This window comes from Microcaecilia unicolor, chromosome 5 (genome assembly GCF_901765095.1).
Source record: "Microcaecilia unicolor chromosome 5, aMicUni1.1, whole genome shotgun sequence".
NCBI classification, from domain to species: domain Eukaryota; kingdom Metazoa; phylum Chordata; class Amphibia; order Gymnophiona; family Siphonopidae; genus Microcaecilia; species Microcaecilia unicolor.
The window spans coordinates 202,026,512-202,051,936 of record NC_044035.1 but is presented as its reverse complement, the minus strand read 5'-3'; the positions used below and the strand labels follow the sequence as shown (position 1 = coordinate 202,051,936).

General features: G+C 48.0%; 1 protein-coding gene and 1 long non-coding RNA gene across 2 annotated transcripts in view; both read left to right on the top strand.

Annotated features, from left to right (window-relative positions):
* GNAO1 (G protein subunit alpha o1) overlaps positions 1 to 25,425 on the top strand; it is a 1,102,755-nt gene that overhangs the window by 490,034 nt on the left and 587,296 nt on the right. The window lies entirely within an intron of this gene.
* On the top strand, positions 1,874 to 21,422 carry LOC115470494. Its single transcript, XR_003942205.1, has 3 exons — positions 1,874 to 1,958; positions 4,674 to 4,678; positions 21,412 to 21,422. It is a non-coding gene; the product is annotated as an uncharacterized LOC115470494 (long non-coding RNA).

The window sequence follows — 25,425 nt, the reverse complement described above, 5'->3', positions numbered from 1 at the left end:
GCTTATTCACCATCCCTTTTCCTAATAATTCCTAGCATCCTGATTGCTTTTTGGCTGCTGTCGCACACTGAGCAGAAGATTTCAGCGTATTATCTACAATGACAACACCTAGATCTTTTTTGAGTGCTGACCCCCAAGTGGGACCCTAGCATAAGGTAACTATGATTTGGATTATTCTTTCCAATGTGCAACACCTTGCATTTGTCCACATTAAATTTCATCTGACATTTGGATGCCCAGTCTTCTAATTTCCTAAGGTTTTCCAGCAATATTTCACAGTCTGCACATGATTTAACAACTGTGATTACTTTTGTGTCATCTGCAACTTTAATCACCATCATTCCGATTTCCATATCATTTATAAAGATGCTAAATAGCACCAGTCCCAGTACTGATCCCTGCGGCATTCCACTGTTCACTCTCCTCCATTAAGAGAAATGACCATTTAACCCTATCCTCTGATTTCTGTCCAATAACCAATTCCTAATTCACACCAGAACCTTGCATCCTATCCCATGACTCTTTAATTTTCTTAGAAATCTCTCATGAGGAACTTTATTAACTGGCTGACCTTTATCCACATGTTTATTAACCTTTCAAAGAAATGAAGCAAATTGGTGAGGCAAGACTTCCTTTGGCTGAACCCATGCTGACTCTGTCCCATTAAACCATGTTTGTCTATGTATTCTTTATAATAGTTTCCACTATTTTGCCCAGCTCACCGGTCTGTAATTTCCTGGATCACCCCTGGAACCCTTTTTAAAAATCAGTGTTACATTGGCAACCCTCCAATCTTCAGGTACTATGGACGATTTTAATGACAGATCACATATTACGAACAGCAGATCAGCAATTTCATGCTTGAGTTCTTTGACAACCCTTGGATGTATGCCTTCCAGTCCAGGTGATTTACTACTCTTTAATTTGTCGATTTGGCTCAATACATCTTCCAGGTTCACTGAGATTTCTTTCAGTTCCTCCACATTATCACCCTTGAAAACCATTTCTGGTACAGGCAGATCTCTTAAATCTTCCGTAAAGACCAAAGCAAAGAATTAATTCAGGGACCCTTTTACAAAGGCGCATAAGGGCCTACGTGAGTCCAGCTTGTGCCAAATTGGCATTACTGCCCTGCTACCGTGTGCTCCGGGCAGTAATTCTGAATTTGGCGTGTGCTGAAAACACGCAGTAGAAAATATTTTCTACCGCATGGCTCTTACTGTGTGGTAAACGGCAATGGGCGTACGCTGCATGTCTGCCACCTGGGCTGCGTGTGAGACCTTACTGCTGTCAATGGGTGGCAGTAAGATCTCAGGCCGAAAATAGATGTGTGCTGGTTTTTATTTTGCCTCACGTCCATTTCTGGTCCCTTAAAAAAAAGGGCCCATTTTCCAGAATGTGGTAAAAACTGGCCTGGCATGCACCCAAAAGATGTGCTCGCACTGCTGCAGGCTAGTTTTTGCTGTGGCTTAGTAAAAGGGCCCATCGAACAAAGCCGGGGATCCCTCTACGACAAAGAGTCACAGCAGACAAAAGTAGAGGCTGACCAAAGAGGAATCACCACTGGAGATATAGTCCAACAGTCTTTATTGAAGCAAATAAGGAAGGGACCCGACACGGTCCGTGTTTTGGCGCATGTAAGCGCCTACATCAGGGGTCAAGTAATAAACTCTTCCAACTTATCTTGCATGCCACCCGTGACTGAACCCCCGTATTTCTCCGGTGTCCCACCACTTCAGAAGCAACGTCCCGCCCTCCTCTTGACTTTTCCTCAGTTCACTTCCTTCCTCTATCTCTTCTTCTCCGGCCTGGCAGTCTCTCGCTCCTCTTCTAACGCAACTTCCTGTTTCCTGGCAAAGTGGGACGAGGTTGAGGAAAAGACGTTGCTTCTGAGGTGGTGGGACACCAGAGAAATACGGGGGTTCGGTCACGGGTGACGTGCAAGATAAGTTGGAAGAGTTTATTAGCTGACCCCTGATGTTGGTGCTTACATGCGCCGAAACACGGACCGTGTCGGGTCCTTTTCTTATTTACTTCAAGAAAGACTGTTGGACTATATCTCTAGTGGTGATTCGCCTTAGTAAAAGGGCCCCTCATTTTCTCCACTATGGCCTTGTCCTCCCTGAGTGCCCCTTTTGCTCCATTGTGATCTAACGGTCCCACGGATTCCCTCATAGGCTTTCTGCTTCTGATGTACCTGAAAAAGTTGTTACTGTAAATTTTAGCCTCTGTGGCAAGTTTCTCTTCATATTTTCTTTTAGCCTTCTTTATTAATGACTTGCCAGTGTTCATGTTGCTTCTTATTTTCTTCAAAATTGGTCCTTTTTCCATTCTTTGAAGGACAGTCTTTTGGCTTAAATAGCTTCTTTTAATTCCCCTTTTAACCATGCTGGCTGTCATTTTCTCTTCTTTCCACCTTTGCAAATACATGGAATGCATCTGGTCTAGGCTTCCAAGATGGTATTTTTGAATAATATCCATGCCTAATGCAATTTTGCTAACAAGGGCAAAACACTATCAAACCTTGACACTTGACAAATCTATAAGATTTAGATGCGGTATATAGAATACGCTTAGTTGATATCCCAGTGCCTAAAACTACATGCATCCATTTACACCAACGAAAATGTGGCATAAATCCATGCGTGTAGGTTTACGCGGACTGGGCTATATTCTAAACAATGCACATAAATTTGGGAATTCCCATGAAATGCCCATTTCCCTGCCCATAACCATGTTCCTACTTGGATGTGTGCATTAGAATTTAGGTATAGTGAATTACAGCACACGCTTAGCGAGTTATGCACATAAATTCTAATGATTGCTAATTAGTGCTCATTATTGTTAAGTGCTGATAACAATGCTGATTTGCTCGTTAAGCCAATTAAGTTGCATTGTTGCAGAATATGCTTGCATTTCGGCTTGGATCTCTAGATGCGCTATATAGAATCCAGGGATTTATGTGTAAAACAAAATCTGACAATGTGTTGCATATGAGGCACTTGGCTGTTACAAATCATAGACAGGAAAGCAGTTAACAGCTTTCACTTGATGCACACTGCACATTCAAGAAAACATTAGTAGGATTGTGTAATCCTATCCAAATTGGAGAACTTAATGACTCCCTTCTGCACATTGGGATTTCATTATTACCAACTCAGTGCACTTTTGTTTTCTTCCAAGCTCCATATCCAAGTGGTATCTTAAATAAAGCAATTGATTGCTTCTTGGAAGGGAAAATGTAAGAGCTCATCTCCATTTGCCAGAGACTCTGGCATCTTTCAAGGGTGGGAGGAATGGCAGCTTTTATGTTATTATTAAAGAAATTCCAGTTTGTTGATTGAGATAATGACATTCGACAGCAATGAGTACTATTAAATTACTAACTCATACAAATGGATCTTTCTGTCTCTGAGTATTCATGCTCCTTTTACGCCACTTGCTAGAGATATTTTATGATGTCCTCCTGCCAAGCTGTCATTGGAATGTGAGTGCAGGGATTTGCTTTGTTTGGGTTTAACTATTTCTAAAATATTCTTGAGGTCATAATCCTGATTTTGTAGCTGAAATACAGAACAGCAGGTACTAGGAAACATTTTGAAGGGCGTTGAATTTTTTAAAAACCCAGAAGCCCTCACTTTGCTGCTGGGATTCTACCAGCTCCCCAACATCCTGGCTGCTTCTGGCACTCAAATTCACACAAGCTGAAAACATTTTAAAACAAGAAAATATATATAAAAAAATATTTTATCAAAACAAGTAGATTAACTCTGTAATGGGGAAACACTTGTGCAACACATCTAAAAAAGTGGAGAAAAAAGATCTCAGTGATACCACTCAAGCCACCCAAGGTTTAAGGCATTGAGAACAGTACACCATCATAGATCAGAAAATAACTCCACTCTCCATAGTGTCCATCAACGTATTTCATTCCCAAAACAGAGTAAAAAAACACTTGTATGTCCACAGGTAAGTTGTGTGGACATAGGGGAAAATCCACTATTTCTGGGATAAGCAGTATAAAATGTTTTGTACTTTTTTGGGATCTTGCCAGGTATTTGTGACCTGGATTGGCCACTGTTGGAAACAGGATACTGGGCTTGATGGACCTTTGGTCTTTCCCAGTATGGCAATAGTTATGTAATTATGTACTAATTGTTTATAGAATATTCCTGCATAAACTTGTTTAAACTCCGTTTAAGCCCAGACACAAACTGATGTAAATGACACAAATGAAATCATTCAACATATTCTTCTATGTACAAGTGAAGTCTTAATTCAAGCCATAATTGGACAGAATTTCAATATAGAACCTGCACACATTCTACATACCCTGAACAGTAAGGCTCCTACCCGAAACCTCCACTCACAGGACAAATCCCTCCTCTCTGTACCTTTCTTCACCACCGCCAATTCCAGGCTCCGCCCTTTCTGCCTCGCCTCTCCCTATGCTTGGAATAAACTTCCTGAGCCCATACGCCAAGCCCCCTCCCTGCCCATCTTCAAATCCTTGCGCAAAGCCAGGGCCGTGCCTAAGGTCTCTGGTGCCCCACTGCAGACTATCAGTTGGCGCCCCCCCCCCCCTGAAAATGATCGCTCACCACTTGCCACACTGACAGGAATTGTCAGCAATATTCTTAGAAACAAATTGCTATACATTGCAAAAAAGACAGCAGATGTAAATTCTCAAAGTGGACATATTCCAAACACTAAAATGAAAATAAAATGATTTTTTTCTACCTTTGTTGTCTGGTGACTTTCTTTTTCTGATCATGCTGGCCAAGTATCTGATTCTGCTGCTATCTGTCCTCTTAACTCCGTTTCCAGGGCTTCCTTTCCATTTATTTCTTTCCTTTCCTCCTTTCTTCTTCAGTTCTGGTCCTCAGCTTCTGCCTATTTTCTTCATCCATGTGTAGTTTTTCTCCTCACTTCCTTTTCCCTCATCTCATCTCCTTCATCTCTCTTCCCTACCCTCTATGTCCAGCAATTTCTCCTCTCTCCCTGAGCCCTGCCCTCCCATCCATGCCCATCCATGCTCCTCTGTCCCCTGCCCCCTCCATTCATTCCTATCCAGCAATTCCCCTCTCTCCCTGAGCCCTGACCTCCCACCCATGCTCCTCTGTCCCCTGCCCACCTCCATCCATCCATATTAAGCAATTTCTCCTCTCTCCCTGGGCCCTGCACTCCCATCCATGTCCAACCATGCTCCTCTGTCCCCTGCCCACCTCCATCCATCCATATTAAGCAATTTCTCCTCTCTCCCTGAGCCCTGCCCTCCCATCCATGCTCCTCTGTCCCCTGCCCACCTCCATCCATCCTTATTAAGCAATTTCTCCTCTCTCCCTGAGCCCTGCCCTCCCATCCATGCTCCTCTGTCCCCTGCCCCCTCCATTCATCCCTATCCAGCAATTCCCCTCTCTCCCTGAGCCCTGTCCTCCCAATCCATGCCCATCCATGCTCCTCTGTCCCCTGCCCCCTCCATTCATTCCTATCCAGCAATTCCCCTCTCTCCCTGAGCCCTGCCCTCCCATCCATGCTCCTCTGTCCCCTGCCCCCTCCATTCATCCCTATCCAGCAATTCCCCTCTCTCCCTTCCATGAACCCTGCCCTCGCATCCATGCTCCTCTCTCCCCTGCCCTCCCGCGCCCATGTCCCAACTGCCCGCCCTCTTCTCCCCCCCCCCCAACATCCCTTTCCTTTTTTTTGTCTTTTAAATTTACCTCCGTCCGGCAGCGCAGGCGCAGCGTCAGTGCGCTGCCGGACGGAGGTAAATTTAAAAGGAGAAAAAAAAGGAAAGGGGTCTTGCGGGAGAGAAGAGGGCGGGCAGTTGGGCAATGGGAGTTGGAGGGCGAGGTAAGCATGGTGCGGCGGCGCACCCCAGAGGACGGCACCCCCCTGCCGTGCTTACCCCGCTTACCGCGTTGGCACGGCCCTGCTCAAAGCCCACCTCTTCAATGTCGCCTTCGGCACCTAACCATTATACCTCTATTCAGGAAATCTAGACTACCCCAATTTGATTGACTGCACATTTTGTCCATTAGATTGTAAGCTCCTTTGAACAGGGACTGTCCTTCTTTGTTAAACTGTACAGCGCTGCGTACCCCTAGTAGCGCTTTAGAAGTGTTAAGTAGTAGTAGTAGTAAGACAACTCACAATACCTCCCAAAAAAATTGTAGTTAACCCTCTCTGAACCTAAATTTAGGGACAGAAGTGGGATATAAGTATCCACCACCACCACCATCATCATCATCATCATCATCATCATCATCAATTATGGGGTTACCTCAGGAGCAGTAACACACTCTCCTTCCACTGCCAGACACTCTGTGAAATAACGCAAAACCCTAATAAAAGACTGTGAGGGAGTGAGTAGTATAGCGACAGGTGATCCCAAGACACTCCCTCACTGGTGGTACACTTAAGCTTTCTAAGCACTAAACAGCCATCTCAGAGGCTGTCAAAGGGGCAGGGCTCAGGCCAGGATGGAGTTAAATGCCCTGAGTCAGTGTAGAGCGAGGGAGGCCCCGAGGACAGAGGTCTCCTGCAAAGGACCTGAGGCAAGGGTCCTCACAAAGTGTGCTGGCTTAGGCTGGCGGAATTCCAGGGAAGGAGGGTAGCCCTAGCTCAGACCTTGTTTGCTGAGTGAGAAGAAGTTTGAAGTTTATGCTTGAAGGAATTCTAGGGTTGAGTGCTTGTAGAGAGAAGCATGCCAAGGTAGGCTCAGAATCACTTGGTTGCTTAACTATGGTTGTGAGTAATGAAGACAATTGTCTATGGAAGACATGCTATAGGTGCCCTGTGGAAGTCCGGCCACTTTGCGTTCTGTGGCTTGTCCTGCAACCTGGGCACAGGACCCAGAAGGGGAGCTGGTGTGGTGGCTGCTGGACCATTGGCTGGGGAGGCTAAGGATCTCAAGCTCCACTTCTTAGCAGATGGTTCATGTGCAGTGGTGGAAGTCGACGCCAGTTGTTGCTGCATCAGGGCTGTATTAGGTGCTCTCAGGTCAGGGTGTAGGCCCTCGATGCTGTGCTCCACCGTTGGAGCTGCTGTATCACATGACGTTGGGCCTGGAGCTCTTCTCGTTGCACCTGGATTGCTTCCTGTTGGGCCTGGAGAGCTTCCCGGTGCACCTGGATCGCTTCCTGTTGGGCCTGGAGCGCTTCCCGGTGCAGCTCCAATTTCTGGCACCGGTAGTCTTCCATCTGCACATTGTGGCTTCGCAGTTGTGTAGTGAGGCGCAGTAGCTGCTTCCTCTGTCTGGATGGCCTCTGCTGAGGAGGTGCCCCCCTTCTGCATCTTAAGCTTCTTCTGCAGTGCCACCATCAGCAAAGGCTGTGGGTGGTGGAGAGAGAGCCTCTGCTGCGGGTGGTGGAGGGAGAGCCGGCATTGCTGCTGGGTCCTGTGGTTCCACCCCATGGTCCTGTGTGGTTTCTTGTGCAGGCCCACTGGTTTCCTGCTCTGTGTGCTGGTGCTGGTGGCCAGTAGGGCCAGCTTCTTCCTCCGACTGGCTGTCATCACCTGCATAGCAAAAGGGGAGGAAGTGTGTTGGTCAAAATAACCCACTTTTGTTTTTCAGCATTCATATACATAGCCCCACAGGCAAAGACCCAGCTAAGAGATGGTGAGGAATGGGATTGGCAGGCAAGCCATAGATGTCATTGTACATGGTACAGAGCTGGAGACAAGGAGTGCAGTGTACTACAGAGACTGATGTGCAAGAGAGCCACACAGGCAGGTGGGTAGACATAGAACTAGTCTAGGCTTAAAGCCCACCTCTTTGCTACTGCTTTCGACTCCTAACCATCTTACTCAACACCCTCACTTATCACCCCTACCACTGCAATTTCCCCACCCCTAGCTGTCTGTTCGTCTGTCCAATTTAGATTGTAAGCTCTGTTGAGCAGGGACTGTCTTTTCATGTTAATTTGTATAGCGCTGCGTAAGTCTAGTAGCGCTATAGAAATGTTTAATAGTAGTAGTAGTAGGAAGGAGTGCAGAAGACAGAGTGGCTACAGAACAGAGGTGTGGGAAAGAGATATGCACAATCTGGTGATGGGGAAGGCCCCCAAAGCTGTGAAACAGTACTAACCTACACACAGTTTATTTATTTTATTTATATTTTATACTTTAAATATATTATTTACATATATTATATACATTGCTGGAAACCCTTCCCCCTCCCCCCTGCTACTCCCTGTGTCATGGTCTGTAATGAATAGTGATTTGCATTGCATGTAGTGTTCTCCCCACTTTCCCTACTGAGGAGCACCACACTGTCCCCCACTTGTGTAAAACAGAGTGTAGTACAGCACAACAGATACCCCAGCTTCCTAATGGTGAACCTACCTGAGCCCTCAGGCTGTGCTGATGTATCAGGGGACCCAATGCCATGGATCCCTTCCTGGGGCAAGAGCCCATGAATGATGAGCTCAATGGGGGTGAAGTTAGCAGTGTCATCTGCTGGGGGGTTGGCATCAGCCTTCCTCCTGACATCTTGCCTCAGCCAGCGCCACTTTCGTTTGCAGTCTTCCACATCCCTGCCACAGTGGAAGACCGCGTTGAGCTGGTCTCTTACTGCTTCCCATTCTCGCTGCTTTGATGTAGCAGCTAGCCTCTGGCCTGTGGGAAGAAAGAGATGCATGTGCCTCCTCTGTATTTCTTGAACCAGCAGTTCAACTTCTGCGTCGGTGAAATTACCCTTGCTTTTTATTATATAGGATGATTTAAGATTCAGGTACTGTTTTAAGAATACTTTTATTGTTTAATAGATTTATTTATTAGTGGCTAGGGCTCTTCAGCTTGGAGAAAAGATGGCTGAGAATAGAGGTCTATAAAATAATGAGTGCAGTGGAACGGGTAGATGTGAATCGCTTGTTTACTCTTTCCAAAAATACTAGGACTAGGGGACACGTAATGAAGCTAGAAAGTAGTAAATTTAAAATGAATCGCAGAAAATATTCTTCACTTTGTGTAATTAAACTCTGGAATTCGTTGCTAGAGAATGTAGTAAAAGCAGTTAGCTTAGCGCGGTTTTAAAAAGGTTTGGATGGCTTCCTAAAGGAAAAGTCCATAGATCATTATTAAAATGGACTTGCAGAAAATCCACTGCTTATTTCTAGAATAAGCAGCATAAAATGTATTGTATTGTTTTGGGATCTTGCCAGATACTTGTGACCTGGATTACCCACTGCTGGAAACAGGATGCTAGGCTTGATGGACCTTTGGTCTGTCCCAGTATGGCAATACTTATTTATTTATATAATTATGCACTTATTAGTGGAGTTTTATTTATTTGATAACAGCCCAATCATGCAGTGGCTTTTGGCTTTTGTTTAGTTTATTACACTATCCTGCTTATAATCGAAAGAGAAAAACGCCTATATTTCGACCCAAATCGGGAGATGGGCGTTTTTCTCACAAAGGCGCCCAAATCGGTATAATCGAAAGCCGATTTTGGGCGTTTCCACTGCACTCCGTCGCGGAAACGAATATAGTTGATGGGGGTGTGTCGGAGGCGTGGTGGAGGCGGGACTGGGGCGTGGCTATCAGCTGAGCAGCGATGGCGTCTTTAGCTGATAATCGAAAAAAAGGCGTTTTGACCGCGATTTTGGGTCACTTTTTTTGGACCCCTTTTTCTCACGAACAAGTCCCAAAAAAGTGCCCCAACTGCCCAGATGACCACTGGAGGGAATCGGGAATGACCTCCCCGGACTCCCCCAGTGGTCACTAACCCCCTCCCACCAAAAAAACTCCCACTTTAAAAACTTTTTCCCAGCCTGTATGCCAGCCTCAAATGCCGTACCCACCTCCATGACAGCAGAATGTGTTCGATCCTGTCACAGCCTTTCCCTGGGTCAGATGTGGCTCTCGGGTGCAGTACAGGGTCACATCAGCATTGCATTGTGGTGGGTGTAGGTATTGGGCTCCGTGATTTCATTAGCTTGTGTTACAGTCTCACGATGTTGGTAGTTGGTAGGCTCTTCTCCCATGGTGCTTTTCCCCCTGCCTACTGGGTCAGAGTGTGCCCTGTTGTATTTCCTGTTGTAGTCCATGCGGTAGTGGCCATTTTTGTAAGCCAGTTTTAGTTCCCTTTCCTGTGTTAGCCACGTTAGAGAACTTAGTTCTTACCTTGAATGTGGCTGAAAGAGGGCATTGTACAGCCAGGGGCGTATCTGCGTGGGGCCACAGGGGCCTGGGCCCCCGCAGATTTAGCCCTGGACCCCCCTCTGCCGTTAACCCTCCCCCACCTACCGCCAACCCTTTCCCCGCCTACCGCGGTCACCTACCCCCGAGGTCCGCTGCTGCCGGTTTTTTAACATATTACTTCAGCTGGCGGGGGACCCCAACCCCCGCCAGCCCAGCCGAGGTCTTTAACTTCTTCATCCTCGTGCTGTTAAACCTGCAATGCATCCTTCCAGTTAGACGGAGTTTGACGTCGCAGCACGTTGTACGTGCAGGACGTCAACGTGCTGCGTCAATCTCAGTACCAGGGACACTCGTTGCCAGTGTGGCACAACCTCTGGTCTGCAGTTAACTGTGAGTAAACACGGTTATTCCAATAAAGGACGTTTTCGGAGAGATTAGTCTTCAGGTGTCAACTGGTGTGCCAATGTTATACAGCAGCAACAAGTCCTAGAGGCCTGCGTGTATGCAGGTCCCTGGAGCACTTTTAGTGGGTACCGCAGTGCACTTCAGCCAGGTGGCCCCAGGCCCATCCCCCCCACCTGTAACACTTGTGCTGGTAAATGGGAGGCCTCCAAAACCCACTGTACCCACATGTAGGTGCCCCCTTCACCCCTAAGAGCTATGGTAGTGTTGTACAGTTTTGGGTAGTGGTTTTGAGGGAGGGGGGTTGGGTGCTCAGCACCCGTGGTAAGGGAGCTATGCATGTGGGAGCGTTGTCTGAAGTCCACCGCACTGACCTCTAGGGTGCCCAGTTGGTGTCCTGGAATAACATGTATAGAATGTTTGTACGTTTGGGAAGCTTGCCAGGTGCCCTTGGCCTGGATTGACCGCTGTCGTGGACAGGATGCTGGGCTCGATGGACCCTTGGTCTTTTCCCAGTATGGCATTACTTATGTACTTATGAGTGTACTACGAATCGTAGCCCCTCCCACGACCAAATGGCTTGGATTAGGACGTTTTTGAGCTGGGCGTTTTTAGTTTCCATTATCGCAAAAAAAAAACAAATGCCCAGCTCAAAAACGTCCATTTTTTCGAAAATACGGTTCGGCCCGCCCCTTCACGGACCCGTTCTCGGATATAAACGCCCATGGAGATAGGCATTTGCGTTCAATTATGCCCCTCCACAGGGCTCATTTTCAAAAGAGAAAAATGTTTAAAATGTGGCAAAAACTGGCAGATGGACATTTTTCTCGCCAACTCAAATGGATAAAACCTTATTTCCCTAGAGAAATATTTCGTAACATAGTTCAATCACTGGTATTAAGCCACCTAGACTATTGTAATGGAATATACGCAGGATGTAAAGAACAACTTCCAAAGAAATTCCAAACCGCTCAGAATACAGCAGCCATATTAATTTATGGAAAATCAAAATTCGACAGTTCTAGACCTCTTTGTGAGAAATTACACTGGTTTCCAGTAAAGGAACAAATTACTTTTAAAATTTGTACTCTGGTCCATAAAATTCTTTATGGTGAAGCCGCAGGTTACATGGATACCCTTATCAATTTGCCATCAAGGAATTCTTGCAGATCATCCCGTTCATATTTAAAGCTCCATCATCCTACCTGTAATGGTCTAAAATATAAATCCACTTATGCTTCCACCTTTTCTTTTATTAGCACTCAACTATGGAATGCATTACCTAAAACTGTGAAAATTATTCATGATCATCTGAATTTCAGAAAATCTCTTATTTGGAAAGGCTTACCCTAATGGACCCGTCTTAAATCCATAATTCCTGGAATACAACTTATTTATGGACCTCATGGACTCTATTACCCTCCCCCTCTTTTCCCTTGCCCCTTGTAATTACTATCCTTCCTATTCACCTTAATATACTTTGTTTGTTTACCGGATTGGCGATTGCCTTTATGGTCTGATGTAAGCCACATTGAGCCTGCCAGTGGGTGGGAAAATGTGGGATATAAATGTTATAAATAAATAAATAAATAAATAAAATGTCCAAATCAGTATATTTGAAACCCATTTTCCAGACATTTTTCTATGCTGTTCGTCTGCAGTGTGTCCAGATCTCAAGGGGGCAGGTCAGAGAGTTAAGGGTGAGATTTGGGTGTTCCTAAGACTTGGACATTTTTCAGCTATAATGGAACAAAACAGAAATGTCCAGGTCTAAAACTAAGATGTTTTGAGCTATTTAATAACAACTAAGTCACATCAAACTACCCTAAATGACCAGATAACTTCTGGCAGAATAAAGGAATGACCCCCCCCCCCCCACTTACTGCCCAAGTGGTCACTGACCCCCTCCCCCAAATATGTGAAAGAAACAGTATATACCAGCCTCTATGACAGTCCTATAAGAGCAGCAAGCAGGTCCTTGGAGTAGCCTAGTGGTCAGTACAGTGCACTGTGGCCAATAATCCCTCCAAAACCCACCAAAAACCTGCAATACCCACATATAGGTGATACCTGCAGCCATAAGGGCTTTTGTAGTGGTGTGCAATTGGGTACAGTAGGTTTTGGAGGGCTCACTATACAATATAAGGGAGCAACAGTGAGATGTGTTCCTGGGAGGGGGAGCAAGATGGCAGCTAGCAAGGAAGTGGCTTTACAATGCTCCGTCTGAAACCTAATTTGAAGTTCTTTGAATACACTATTTTATTACCGCTATGCCGAGGCAAAGAGGGAAACCTCGGACATTCTCCGGCTCTTCTATTTCTCTGTTGGCTCGAGTGAATGTCGCTTTGGGCATTTTCACTGTGCAGAGCATGAGGATGAGCTCTGCACTGGAGAGCGATGCCATGTTCAGCCCAGCAGCCCCTCCCATACCCCATGGAATGGCAACTCCTGAGTTGTTGATGGCAACAGGCACCTTACCACTGTCCTCTGCATCTGCTAGCCTAGGGGGCAGGTTTCACCTTTAATCCCAGGAAGTATTTCACCAAACAGTCGAGCGGAAGACTTAGCTGCATCAGGAGGAACATTGGCAGATTTGGGGCAGAAAGTGGTCATCCCTTCCCTGGTTAAACCTGCAGAGGTTACTCTTGACCTATTTGGGTTGCTTTGGAGTCAGATATGTGCCCTCGCATTGCCAACTGTTGAAGAAAATGCTGTCAGGATTCAGAAGGTAGAAGAGAAAATAGAAGGTGGGAAAATAAAGGAACTTATAAACCAGGTTCAACAAGTCAAGCACTCTCAAAGTTCTTTATTGCAGACCGTATGCTTTTCCAGAGGATGTTGGAACATTTTGATAACTATACTAGACAACTGAACATGTGTTTGTTAAATTTTCCTTGTTTGCTGTCTCTGTCATCTAGAAAAACGTTTTATATTTGCAAGAGGTTTTTAAATATGTGCCAGCAACTCTTCCCCCATTACATTGGATTTATTATTTACCAATTTCTAAGAAACAGTCAACTCCTGTTAGAGAATCTTCTATGGTGGAGGTCTCTTCAGACAGCTTGGATATGACTGGCATTTTGGAGAAATCACAAGATGAATTTGCTGAATGGTCTACCTTATTCGTGACATTTTGTTTTCAACCAAGATAAGGAAGCTTTAATGCACCTTTACTTCAAGAATAGAGATGCAGAGTCCTTGAGAGGGCAAGTTTTGTTATTTCCTGATGTAGTTAAGTCCACTCAGTCCAGGCATAGGCAATTTCTGAGCCTTCGTCAGTGTGTCATTGATGTTGGAGCTAAGTTTCAGTTATGATATCCTTGCATGTGTGGTTCAGTTTGATAATCATACCTATGTTTTTTTATAATGCTTCTCAGTTGCAGTTTTTCCTGGAAGGTAAAGGATTGTCTATGAATAGAGAAGAGTTACCTCCTTGATCTGGGTCATTATAGTTAGGAGGTCACCTGATGCATTGAAGAGAGAAGACATGTCTTCTGCCTCTCCGGGTTCCTTGCTACTTTTACCTCTAAATATCTGAGTTCCTTAAAGGAGAGATCTCTTTTGTGTGTATGTGCTTTTTCCTATGGACAAATATTTACGAGCCTCAACACCTGTGATGCCCGGAAACGGCCAAACAAAAACTCACCTTAAACTCGAGTGAGTGAAGACAAAATGGCGGATTCCCCACAGCTCCCAGCCCCAGTGTTCTTGGATACTCATCTGGTGCAAATAACAGTAGCGGTGGAATGTGCATTAGAACCTCTCCTGGGTCAGTTCTCAGGCCAACTAATGCATCTGGAAACCTTACTATCTGATACAACGAAGCGCACTAGGTCAGCTCTCGGGTCTGATACAATGAAGTGCAACTGGAGCATCGGGTGTTGGCCATAGAAGATGCAGACTTACACATGGCTGATATGCTGGCTAATCTCAAGCGACAAGTTTGGCACCAAGCAGACCAAATAGATGACCTGGAGAACTGTTCACGAAGGGGAAACCTGCGAATTGTGGGCTTCCTGGAGCAGATGCCTGACCGAACGCTTCTGGTGGTCCTGGAGAATTGGTTGAAGAAAGAATTTGCTCTGTTGGATAGCGTGGGGGACTTCGGTTTGGAGTGGGCCCACCGCATGGGATGACTGCAGAAGAGGCGGCGGAGGCCCAGAGTCGTGGTAGTCAATGTTTTTATTTATTTGTTACATTTGTACCCCACATTTTCCCACCTATTTGCAGACTCAATGTGGCTTACATAGTACCGTAAAGGCGTTTGCCAACTCAGTTGATAACAAATGTTCATAACTACACACATAAAATTGAGATCCTAAGAGGCTATCGCTACAAGCATAACATAGTAACATAGTAGATGACGGCAGAAAAAGACCTGCACGGTCCATCCAGTCTGCCCAAGAAGATAAATTCATATGTGCTACTTTTTTATTTGTACTGTCCTCTTCAGTGCACAGACCGTATAAGTCTGGCCAGCCCTATCCCCACCTCCCACCACCGGCTCTGGCACAGACCGTATAAGTCTGTCCAGCACTATCCCCGCCGCCCAACCACCAGCCCCGGCACAGACCGTATAAGTCTGCCCAGCACTAGTCCCGCCTCCCAACCACCAGCTCTGCCACCCATTCTAGGCTAAGCTCCTGAGGATCCCTTCCTTCTGCACTGGATTCCTTTATGTTTATCCCACGCATGTTTGAATTCCGTTACCATTTTCATCTCCACCACCTCCCGCGGGAGGGCATTCCAAGCATCCACCACCCTCTCCATGAAAAAATACTTCCTGACATTCTTCTTGAGTCTGCCCCCCTTCAATCTCATTTCATGCCCTCTCGTTCTACCGCCTTCCCATCTCCGGAAAAGGTTCGTTTGCGGAGTAATACCTTTCAAATATTTGAACGTCTGTATCATATCACCCCTGTTCCTCCTTTCCTCCAGGGTATACATGTTCAGGTCCACAAGTCTCTCTTCATATGTCTTGTAACGCAAATCCCATACCATCCTCGTAGCTTTTCTTTGCACTGCTTCAATTCTTTTTACATCCTTAGCAAGATATGGCCTCCACAACTGAACACAATACTCCAGGTGGGGCCTCACCAACGACTTGTACAGGGGCATCAACACCTCTTTTCTTCTGCTGGTCACACCTCTCTCTATACAGCCTAGTAACCTTCTAGTTACGGCCACCGCCTTGTCACACTGTTTCATCGCCTTCAGATCCTCAGATACTATCACCCCAAGATCCCTCTCCCCATCTGTACCTAGCAGACTCTCACCGCCTAACACATACGCCTCTCTTGGATTTCTACTCCCTAAATGCATCACTTTGCATTTCTTCGCATTGAATTTTAATTGCCAAACCTTAGACCATTCTTCTAGCTTTTTCAGATCCTTTTTCATGTTTTCCACTCCCTCCGGGTGTCCACTGTGTTACAAATCTTAGTATCATCCGCAAATAGGCAAACTTTACCTTCTAACCCTTTGGCAATGTCACTCACAAATATATTAAACAGAATCGGCCCCAGCACCGATCCCTGAGGCACTCCACTACTCACCTTTCCCTCCTCCGAGCGAACGCCATTCACCACCACCCTCTGGCGCCTGTCCGTCAACCAGTTCCTAATCCAGTTCACCACTTTGGGTCCTATCTTCAGCCCATCCAGTTTATTTAAGAGCCTTCTGTGGGGAACCGTGTCAAAAGCCTTGCTGAAATCTAAGTAGATTACGTCTATAGCACGTCCACGGTTCAATTCTCCAGTCACCCAATCAAAGAATTCAATGAGATTCGTTTGGCACGATTTCCCTTTGGTAAAACCATGTTGTCTCGGATCTTGCAACTCATTTTCTTCCAGGAAATTGACTATCCTTTCTTTCAGCATCGCTTCCATTACTTTTCCAATAATCGAAGTGAGGCTTACCGGCCTGTAGTTTCCAGCTTCTTCCCTATCACCACTTTTGTGAAGAGGGACCACCTCCGCCGTTCTCCAATCCCTCGGAACCTCTCCCATTTCTAAGGATTTATTAAACAAATCTTTAAGAGGACCCGCCAGAACCTCTCTGAGCTCCCTCAATATCCTGGGGTGGATCCCATCCGGTCCCATGGCTTTGTCCACCTTTAGTTTTTCTAGTTGTTGATACACACTCTTTTCCGTGAACGGTGCTATATCCACTCCATTCTCAAATGAACTTTTGCCAGTCCATCATGGTCCTTCTCCCGGATTTTCTTAGTAAAAACAGAACAAAAGTATCTATTTAGCAAATTTGCCCTTTTCTTCATCATTATCTACATAGCGGTTTGCAGTATCTTTTAGTCTCACAATTCCCTTTTTAGTCATTCTCCTTTCACTAATATACCTGAAGAAATTTTTGTCACCCCTCCTTACCTTTCTAGCCATTTGTTCTTCCGCTTGCGCTTTCGCCAGACGTACGTCTCTCTTGGCTTCTTTCAGTTTCATCCGGTATTCCTCCCCGTGTTCATCGTCTTGAGTTTTTTTGTATTTCTGGAATGCGAACTCTTTAGCCTTTATTTTCTCAGCCACTTGCTTGGAGAACCATAGCGGTTTCCTTTTTCTCTTGCTTTTATTTACTTTCCTTACATAAAGGTTTGTGGCCCTATTTATAGCTTCTTTCAGCCTGGACCACTGCCCTTCCACTTCTTGTACGTCCTCCCAGCCCATCAGCTCCTTCCTTAGGTATTCCCCCATTTTACTAAAGTCAGCATGCTTGAAATCCAGGACTTTGAGTTTTGAGTGGCAACCCTCCTCTTCAGCAGTCATATCAAACTAAACCGTTTGATGGTCACTGCCGCCCAGGTGGGCACCCACTCGGACATTTGACACGCTATCCGCATTTGTGAGCACCAGATCCAGCGTCGCTCCCTCCCGCGTGGGTTCCATGACCATTTGTCTGAGCAGAGCACTTTGGAAAGCATCCACAATCTCTCTACTTCTTTCCGATTCCGCAGATGGAACCTTCCAATCTACATCCGGCAGATTGAAATCTCCCAGCAACAGCACCTCTCTCTTCTTTCCCAACTTTTGAATATCTGCGATCAGGTCTTTATCTAATTCTTTCAATTGTGTTGGAATAACAATTTACAATACGAGAACCCTCCTATTCAAATCTTCCGGGACTTTTCAGCCTTCCTCCAGTAGCGTTGGAAAAAGTTTTAATCCCATGTGTGCATCCCTGGCAACAAAAAAATCAGCGCTTTATGTTACTGTACCCTGCTCTGCTAAAAATTCAGTATGAGGGTCAGTGGTCAACCTTTGATGTGCCTGAGAAGGCGAGTATCTATTTGGAGCAGATATCCAGCGTGTGGGGTAACGGATAGAGCTCAGTTTAAATTCATATTGTTGTTGTTTAGTTTGCACATGCTTTATTGTCATCATGATGTAAGGAAGCTTAAAATGGCTATTGTAAAACTGTGCTCTGAGATTATGGAGAGGGACTATAACTTGTGCAGTAAAACAGGGGTGAGTTAGAAGGGAATCTCAAAGGCCTGACCTTTCCATTCTTGCTGGTTTAGCTTTGTGGCACTTGCAAGATGATCTTGGTTGGTACAACTTTCAATGTCTATTTAAAATCAAGACAGCAGTAGCTGTAGCTAAGAAGCTGGCATTCTCATTGGCCGTGCAGTCTCCTTCCTTGGCTTTGTGGTGCATGACAATGCTCTGTCCTGTGAATCTGTATTGAAAGTTGCACAATTTTTGTCCAGCAATGTCTTTGTTCCTTTGCTCTGTTTTTAGGTTACAATTCTTAGGAATGTCTGACCCAGTGGCGTAGCCAAGGGTGGGCTTGGGTGGGCCCAGGCCCATCCACTTTGAGCTCAGGCCCACCAGTAGCAGCACACCTATGATGTGGCCGGCAGAGATTCCCAAGCTGAAAACTCCCAACAACTGTACCCTCCTGCATACCTTATAAATAGCAGATCTTCGCCTGCAGTAAGCAGCGACTGATACATACTGCTTACACCGGCTCCCTCTGACGTATTCCCACCTATGCGGAAACAGGAAGCTGCATCAGTGGGAAGGAAGTGGGGCCTACATGAGTAGTGTGTATTAGTTGCTTCTCACTGAAAATCTGAAATTTAAAAGGTGTGCAGGAGAGGAGGGATATTTGAGAGACCATATGGCATGCAGGCGAGAGGAGAAACCAAATCACCTACTGTATGTGATGGGGTGGGGTTCTTCTGCCCACCCATCTTGGGCCCAGGCCCACCCAGAATTGGGTGTCTGGCTAAGCCCCTGGTCTGACCTGTTTCATTTTGATTGTGATTTATGGAAATCTTACCTATATAGTACTTTGTATTACTTGGTTGGTTTATATTTGCTGTTGCTTTGACTAAAACAGTTATACCACGTGTGTTAACAGAGAACGGGGAGTATGGGACCCTTACAGGTGCATTTTTGAAAGAGAAGGGCGCCTATCTTCCGACACAAATCGGGAGATGGGCGTCCTTCTCTCAGGGTTGCCCAAATCAGCATAATTGAAAGCCGATTTTGGGCGCCCTCAACTGCAGTCCATTGCGGGGACGACCAAAGTTCACGGGGTGTGTTGGAGGCGTAGCTAAGGCGGGACTTGGGCGTGCTTAAGAGGTGGGCGTCCTCAGCCAATAATGGAAAAAAGAAGGGCGTCCCTGACGAGCATTTGGTCGACTTTACTTGGTCCATTTTTTTTCACGACCAAGTCTCAAAAAGGTGCCCAAACTGACCAGATGACCACCGGAGGGAATCGGGGATGACCTCCCTTTACTTCTCCAGTGGTCACCAACCCCCTCCCACCCTTAAAATTTTTTTTTTTAATGTTTTTGCCAGCCTCTATGCCAGCCTCAAATGTCATACCCAGCTCCATGACAGCAGTATGTAGGTCCCTGGAGCAGTTTTAGTAGGTGCAGTGCACTTCAGGCAGGCGGAATCAGGCCCATCCCCCCCTACCTGTTACACTTGTGCTGGTAAATGAGCCCTTTAAAACCCACCCGAAACCCACTGTACCCACATGTAGGTGCCCCCCTTAGGGCTATGGTAGTGGTGTACAGTTGTGGGTTTTGGGGGGGGGGTTGGGGGGCTCAGCACCGAAGATAAGGGAGCTATGCACCTGGGAGCAATTTGTGAAGTCCACTGCAGTGCCCCCTAGGGTGCCCGGTTGGTGTCCTGGCATGTGAGGGGGACCAGTGCACTACGAATGCTGGCTCCTCCCACGACCAAATGCCTTGGATTTGGTCGTTTTTGAGATGGGCGTCCTCGGTTTCCATTATGGCCGAAAACCGGGGATGACAATCTCTAAGGTCGACCATCTCAACATTTAGGTCGACCATTTCTAAGGTTTTTAGCAGCTTTTCAGGTTGGGTGGTGGCAGGACAGTAAGGCCAGGGAAAGATATATTACCACATTTTTGCACCACTATAGATTTAGTGGATACATGGTTGCTACCATTAGAACTACCCTCTGCCCTCCCACCCTGCCCGCCACCGCAATACCCTATTCACCCTCCATCCCTCACCTCACCATCCCTCTTGTCCCCCTCCTCCTTCCTAGCTCTCAACCTTCGGCACTTCCTTCCTGCCATTAACCCATCCCCTTTCCTCCTAAGTACACCCCGTCTTCGTCGCCTTCGTTGCCCGACCTCCCCCACCCTCCTCCGCACTCTCTTGCTCCTCCTCCTGCTATCTGCGGGAGACATTAACCCTAATCCAGGTCCCCCTCACCTGTCCCCATCCTATCCCTGCGAATGATCCCGGGATGTCTCCAATCTCGTCTCTATTCCCCTCCTTCCCCCCTCCTCCCTCCCCTTCTCATACGCCTTGTGGAATGCCCACTCAGTCTGCAACAAACTGTCTCTCACCCACGATCTCTTTATCTCTCGCTCCCTTCAACTGCTCGCCCAAACCGAAACCTGGATCTCCCCGGAAGACTCTGCCTCAGTTGCAGCCCTCTGCCATGGAGGCTATCTCTTCTCCCACACGCCCCGCCCAGTTGGCCGCGGCGGAGGCGTTGGGCTACTACTCTCACCCTCCTGTAGTTTCCAACCCCTCCTCCTTCCGCAGTCTCACTGCTTCTCATCCTTTGAAGCCCATTCCATCTGGCTATTCTACCCGCTACCACTCAGAGTGGCAGTCATTTACCGCCTCCCTGATAAATCCTTCCCTTCCTTCCTTACCGACTTTGATGCTTGGCTCTCTGTCTTTCTTAACCCCTCATCCCCGTCCCTCATTCTCGGAGACTTTAACGTACATGCTGATGACCTATCCGACCCCCATGCTTCTACTACTACTACTACTACTAAACATTTCTAGAGCGCTACTAGGGTTACGCAGCGCTGTACAAATTAACAATTAAGGACGGTCCCTGCTCGGAAGAGCTTACAATCTAAAGGACGAAATGTCAAGTTGGGGTAGATAAGTTTTCCTGAGAAGAGGTGAAGTGGTTAGGTGCCGAAGGCGATATTGAAGAGGTGGGCTTTGAGCATTGATTTGAAGATGGGTAGGGAGGGGGCACGGCGTATGGGCTCAGGGAGTTTGTTCCAGGCATGGGGTGAGGCGAGACAGAAGGGGCGGAGCCTGGAGTTGGAGGTGGTGGAGAAGGGTACTGAAAGGAGGGATTTGTCTTGAGAGCGGAGGTTACGGGTAGGGACGTACGGGGAGATGAGGGTAGAGAGGTACGGAGGGGCCGCAGATCGAGTGCATTTGTAGGTGAGTAAGAGAAGCTTGAACTGTATGCGGTATCCGATTGGGAGCCAGTGAAGTGACTTGAGGAGAGGGGTGACATGAGTATATCGGTTAAGGCGGAAGATAAGACGTGCGGCAGAGTTCTGGATGGACTGAAGGGGAGATAGATGGCTACGTGGGAGGCCGGTCAGGAGTAGGTTGCAGTAGTCAAGGCGAGAGGTAATGAGAGAGTGGATGAGAGTTCGGGTGGTGTGCTCGGAGAGGAAGGGGCGAATTTTGCTAATGTTGTAGAGGAAGAAGCGACAGGTCTTGGCTATCTGCTGGATGTGCGCAGAAAAGGAGAGGGAGGAGTCGAAGATGACACCGAGGTTGCGGGCAGATGAGACGGGGACGATGACGGTGTTATCAACTGAGATAGAGAGTGAAGGGAGAGGGGAAGTGGGTTTGGGTGGGAAAACAATAAGTTCAGTCTTAGACATATTCAGTTTCAGGTGGCGGTTGGACATCCAGGCAGCAATGTCGGATAAGCAGGCCGAGACTTTGGCCTGGGTATCCGCAGTGATTTGTGGTGTGGAGAGATAAAGCTGGGTGTCGTCGGCATAAAGATGATAGTGGAGACCATGAGAAGAAATCAGGGAGCCTAGGGAAGAGGTGTAGATTGAGAAAAGAAGGGGCCCAAGGACAGATCCCTGAGGAACTCCAACAGAGAGCGGGATAGGGGAGGAGGACGCACCATGAGAGTGTACTCTGAAGGTACGATGGGAGAGATAAGAGGAGAACCAGGAGAGGACAGAGCCCTGGAAACCCAAGGGAGGACAGTGTGTCAAGAAGTAGGTTGTGATTGACAGTGTCAAAGGCGGCGGAGAGGTCGAGGAGGATGAGGATGGAGTAGTGACCTTTGGATTTGGCGAGGAATAGGTCATTGCAGACTTAGATAGTGCTGTTTCTGTTGAGTGTAGGGGGCGAAAGCCGGATTGAAGCGGATCAAGGATGGCATGAGAGGAGAGAAAATCAATACAGCGGCTGTGAACGGCGCGTTCAAGTATCTTGGAGAGGAAGGGTAGGAGGGAAATGGGGCGGTAGTTGGAGGGACAGGTAGGGTCAAGTGATGGTTTTTTGAGGAGTGGAGTGACCACAGCATGCTTGAAGGTGTCCGGGACCGATGCAGTGAAGAGAGAGAGGTTAAGGATATGACAGATGGTGGGGGTGATGGTAGGAGTGATGGTGTTGAGTAGGTTGGTGGGGATGGGGTCAGAGGAACAAGTGGTGGCTTTCGAGGAGGAGAGGAGATGGGTGATTTCCACTTCGGTGATAGCAGGAAAGGAGGAGAAGGAGGCCTGGGTAGGTTGGATGACAGAGTGAGATATAGGCTGAAGAGGAGGAGAGGGAGTAGTGGAGAATTCGAGGTTGATCTTCTGGACCTTGTCACGGAAGTAGTGGGCTAGAGATTGAGGAGAGAGTGAAGGGGGGGTGGGAGCAGAGGGCACTTTGAGGAGGGAGTTGAGGGTGGCGAAAAGACGACGAGGGTTAGAGCTGAGGGAATTGGTCAATTGGATATAGTAGTCCTGCTTAGCGAGGAATAGGGAGGATTGGAAGGAGGATAGCATGAATTTGAAGTGAATGAAGTCAGTAAGGGTGCGAGATTTCCTCCAGAGGCGTTCAGCCGAACGGGCGCAGGAGCGGAGGTATCGGGTGCAAGGGGTCAGCCAGGGCTGGGGATTGGTACGTCTTGTGGGCCGGAGGTGGACGGTGCAAGGGTGTCAAGAGCAGAGGAAAGAGTGGCATTGTAAGTGGAGACAGCTTTGTCAACGGATGTGGAGGACAAGATGGAAGGGAGGAGATCAGAGATAGTAGAGGATAAGGTGGGGGGTCGACAGCCTGGAGATTTCTGGACGTAGTAGTTAGTGTTGGGCGAGATTGAGGGGGAGGGTGCTGAAGTGTGAATGTGATAAGGTGGTGGTCGGAGAGGGGAAGAGGTGAAACGCAGAAAGTGGAGGGTGAGCAAGTAGAAGAGAGGACGAGATCAAGACAGTGGCCAGATTTGGGAGTAGGGGTGGTGGGGCTCAGTTGGAGGTTGAAGGAGGAGGTAAGAGCGAGGAACTGAGAAACATACGAATCGGAAGGGTTGTCAGTGTGGATGTTGAAGTCACCGAGAATGAGGGATGGGGATGAGGGCTCAAGAAAGACGAGAGCCAGGCATCGAAGTCGGTAAGGAAGGAAGGAAGGGATTTCTCAGGGGGCGGTAAATGACTGCAACTCTGAGTGGCAGTGGGTGGAATAGACGGATGGAGTGAACTTCAAAGGATGAGAAGCTGTGAGACTGAGGTAGGTGGAGAGGTTGGAAGCTGCAGGCGGGCGAAAGTAGTAGTCCGACGCCGCCACCGCGGCCGACTGGGCGGGGCGAATGGTAGAAAAGATAACCTCCGTGGCATAGGGCTGCGATTGAGGCAGAGTTGTCCGGGGTGAGCCAGGTTTCAGTTAGGGCGAGCAGGTGAAGGGAATGGGAGATGAAGAGATCGTGGGTGAAGGGAAGTTTGTTGCAGATTGAGTGGGCGTTCCATAGGGCACACGAGAAAGGGAGGGAGGAGGGGGGGAGGAGGAGAATAGGGATGAGATTGGAGATATCGCGGGATCGTTTGCATAAATGAGATGAGGATGAGGACAGGTGTGGGGGACCTGGGTTGGGATTGATGTCACCCGCGGATAGCAGGAGAAGGAGCAAGAGAGTGCGGAGAAGGGTGGGTGATGAAGGGTGACGAAGGCGGCGAAGATGGGATGCGCTTAGGAGGAAAGGGGAAGGGTTCATGGCAGGAAGGAGGTGTTGAAGGTTGAGAGCTAGGAAGGAGGAGGAAGACAGTAGGGATGGTGAGGAGGTGGGGGACAGGGGTAGGTAGGGGAGGGCGGAAGAGGATAGGGATGGGTAGTGAGATCGTGTGGAAGACAGCGGTGAGAGGAGGAAAAGATTAGGGAGGGACAGGGCAAGGAATAGGATGTGAATGGGAGCCATGGGTAGTGACTGAGGTGTTCAAAGGGAAGGTAGGTGGGCTGGGAAACAGGCAGGTGAGGGTAAGTAGTCGGGCAGGAGAGTGATGAGCTGGTAGGAAGATGGGCTGGGAGGCAGGGGGGTGGTAGACAGTCAGGTGATTGGTGGAAAGTCAATGATTGGCTAGTAGTCAGGCTGGAGTGGTTTGAAGCAGGATCTGGCGGACTAGGACAAGCTGATGCAGACAGACTGGAGTAGGCTGGGACAGGCTGAAGCAGACGGACTGGAACAGGCTGTATCAGGCAGACTGGAGTAAGCTGGCTGGAGCAGAGGGCCTGGATTAGGCGGGCTGGAACAGCAGGAGCAGAAGGCTGGAGAGCTGGATCAGGCTGACTGGAGCAAGCTGGATTAGGCTGGATTAGGCGGGCTGGAACAGCCGGAGCAGGAGGCAGGAGCAAGCAGGAAGCGCTGGATCCGACGGAGGCTGGAGTAGATGGACTGGGATGAGTAGGAAGAGCTGGATCCGACGGAGCAGGGACGAGCAGGGGGAGCTGGATCAGGCGGGCTGGAGCAAGCTGGATTAGGCGGGCTGGACGCGCAGGGGGAAGCTGGATCAGGCTGGAGCAAGCTGGGTTAGGCGGGCTGGAACAGCTGGAGCAGGTGGCTGGAACAAGGAGGAAGAGGCTGGATCCGATGGACTGGGACGAGCAGGGCTGGATCAGCGGAGTGGAACAAGGTGGGCGAGCTGGATTAGGCGGGCTGGATCAAGCTGTAGCATGCGGGAAGAAGCTGGAATCGATGGAGCTGGTTTAGGCGGGCTGGATCAAGCTGTAGCATGCAGGAAGAAGCTGGAATCGATGGACTGGTACAGGGTGGTGGAGATGGGCTGGAGCGAGCAGGGAGAAGCTGGAGTGGTACAGGCTGGACGAGCTGGGTCAAGCTGGAGCAGATGGCTGTGATAAGCAGGCAGGTGGACTGGAACAACAGGCATGGAAGCAGGAAGAAGCTGGATTGTGCGCATGCAGGCAGATGGAGCAGATGAGGCAGATGGAGGCATGGAGCAGATGAGGCAGAGCAGGCAGGCAGGCAGGCAGGCAGGGAAGCTGGGCCTACAGACTGGTCAGGGACGAGGTGTGGCTGATGGATTGTTTCCCACGGTCTCTGTCCCTGCTCCGGTCGGCCGGTACGCTGGATCGCCTTGAAGCCTCTGCAGATGTTGGATCGGCCG